At 34.9% G+C, this 2,955-nt stretch overlaps 1 long non-coding RNA gene across 1 annotated transcript; it reads left to right on the plus strand.

The window, feature by feature from the left end:
- The first annotated feature begins 381 nt into the window (after nucleotides 1-381).
- Nucleotides 382-1,229, plus strand: LOC137058880 (uncharacterized). Its single transcript, XR_010900876.1, has 4 exons — nucleotides 382-454; nucleotides 611-643; nucleotides 820-909; nucleotides 982-1,229. It is a non-coding gene; the product is annotated as an uncharacterized lncRNA (long non-coding RNA).
- The last annotated feature ends 1,726 nt before the right edge of the window (nucleotides 1,230-2,955 follow it).

Consider the following 2,955-nt stretch of genomic DNA (forward strand, 5'->3'; position numbering starts at 1 on the left):
AATATTCTAATATTATTATTGTATTTTATACTGTAATACCACAACTAAATAGTTTTATTTCCAAACTAAATGAATCGTCTGACATCGTTGAATTCTCTTTGCAGCTTCAACAGCGCCCTCTACTGGTGACACTTTGACAGCCAAAACAACTGGTGTGTGAAGTTTATAATATTGAGAATAAAACACTTGACAATCACATTGAGACATTTTGCTCATTTCATTTTAAATTGCAATATGAAAATATTCTTTCTTTGTTTATTACAGCTTTCTTATGTGAATATTAGTCAGTCGCAGGATTTAGCAGTCAAATATTGTTATACATTATAATTAACCATTGTCTTAGACTAATAGTTTCATATCTCTCATATCTCATCTCATCTGACAGTGTTGATTCTCTCAGCTGTTTTTATCCCAGCCTCTGCCCGACCGGAAACCACCAGAGAGTCAGAAACATGTACGTCTATTTTTGCTTGGTTGATAAGAGAATATTAAATGTGTTAAATAAGAAGAATCATTTTCTTGACAGTGAAATCATCTAGAAACACTGATGCCTGTAATCGTGATGCAGTTTTTATTCTAATATGATTTCATGAGATCGTTTCTGTTGCAGCTGTTCCTCACACGGATCACATTCACTCTGAAGGTCCGTTCACTCACACACACAATCTGACTTTATGAACATTTGTAAAAACTAAAACAAACATTCAAATGTCCTCCTTTTATGATCATATGATGTGGCATGTTCATTTAAAATGAATTTAATAAAAACAATGTGCACATAATATATCTGATATTAAAGTCTTATTTTCATGTTGACAGTCTCATGGCTTACAGTAGTGCTGGTTTTCTCTGGTATTGGTTTATTTCTGTCTGGACTCGTGGGATTCTTCTGTCTCTGCCACTCTGACAGTAAGTTTATATAAGCATAACCTGAGCTCTATGATATAGAAACATATGATAATAAAGTGTGTGTCTGTGCAGGTTCTGATGGCGTTCTCACAGAGGTGATCTACAGCTCCTGTCCGGTGGAAACAACATCTCTGCTAACTTCCTCTGTCTGCTCCTCAAAACACAGATGAACCGATTCATTGCTTCACGTATTGCACCTCTAAAGAGAAAACATGATAGAATATTTACAGTATGTAGTTATTGAATGTATATACTGTAAGTTTCCGTTAAAGTGGCAAAAAGTACAATAACATTTACAGCCAAAATATAGAGCTGTACATATCAAGAACTTTGTGGATAAGGTGATGATAAAATTAAATTTCAGTGCTTCTGCATTTTGTTATTGTAAATTGCATATACATGTGTATTAGTGTAAGTAAGTATAATAAATACTGTTATGTCTAACCGCATGTCCCTCAGTCGTTTTGTATTTTTTTGTTCTGTGCTTATTGTGACCAAACGCAAAAAGTGCTAATATAAATAAAAGTTATTGCTTACATCATCATCATCATCATGAGCTATATGGTCTCTTTTTAAAGAAAACACTCAGCAGATAATTGCAAAAGTGGAATTTAAAAAAATGAAATTGTATAAAAATGATATATTTATAATTTTAAATGTAGTGTATTAACCTAAATATTTTATAGTTTTATATTATACAAAATATATGTTTTAAAAAAATAATTTGGACACAAAAATCTAATTAAAGCAAAGCCATATGTCTAAAGTTGTACTCCAGATTTGAAGTTGATATTTCAAAAATGGAGTTTCCTGTGGGATAATATTTAGCCGCTTGTCAGGGTTGAGGTAAGGGATGAGGATCGATGACTCAGTTTGCAGGAGGAATGGGCTTTATTTAATAAAATAAAACAAGACAAGCAAAAACTACTCCGAGGGGGAAAAACAAGACTTGACTTTCATGAGCGAGGAAACATGAGGTACAATCCAGAACAGGACTGCAAACACAAGAGAATAAGAGAATGGAGAAAACAAAAGAGGGTAATGAGGAAAGACAGGTGGGGCAGATGAACCAATAATTAGGAAACAACGTGGGTGGGGTAAGACAATAGACGAGAGCACATGTTACAAAGAAACAGGACAGCCATGTGCTCACACCAAACATGATATGAACATGCAGCGAATGAGGACTCATAAACTCGCACACAGAAGAGCGTACAGCTGAGCGAACTCAAACTGCACACTCACACAAGACAAGAGCAAGAGAACGAGCAAATGCTCACAACAAAAGACAAACACTCGGCGCATGAATGTCCAAATCCCGACACAAAACCGAAACCAGATTAGACCAAAGTGCCGGGATCTGAACACACACTCCGAACACAAAACAACTCTGAGGACAGGACACAAGACAAACAACACAGGAGTGTCAGGGCTCTGTCACAAAACCAAGAGTAACCTAGACCGAAGTGACAGAACCCTGACACCTCTATACCAAAACACAGCCACCAGATGACAATCACCCTTCGTTATTTTTTTTATATACATTCTCCTGCCACAAATGAATACACTTTTCAATATCATTCCTCTCACACAAAAAAAAAAAAAAAAAAAAAAAAAAAAAAAAGTTTTCACAGGATGATTTTGTACATTTTAGGTTTTCGTATGACACCTAATTTATGATGATTACTAAAATATGTAACAGGAATAAAAGGCAAATAAAAAAGTGCACCAAGTGCAGTTAACAGGTTTTAATAATCAGTTCTGGTCAGCATGATTAGTAAATGATCAGTAATCAACACATTAATGCACTGCTCTGGTGTATTTTTACTAGGACAGAAACCCAGAGAGAAGAGGTAAGACTTTTCTAGTGTACTTTAGGTGCTTATATGTTCAGAACGACAAAATAATGTGTTCTTTTATTGTGTTTAGTCCTATGAAAACCTCTGTAGCAGCTGTTTCCCAGAGCCCAGGTAATTCAACTTATCCCACACAAAGGATCTGCTGAATATTATAAGCATATTTTTGTGCAAAGTATTTTTTATAATG

This window comes from Pseudorasbora parva, chromosome 22 (genome assembly GCF_024679245.1).
Source record: "Pseudorasbora parva isolate DD20220531a chromosome 22, ASM2467924v1, whole genome shotgun sequence".
Lineage (NCBI taxonomy): Eukaryota > Metazoa > Chordata > Actinopteri > Cypriniformes > Gobionidae > Pseudorasbora > Pseudorasbora parva.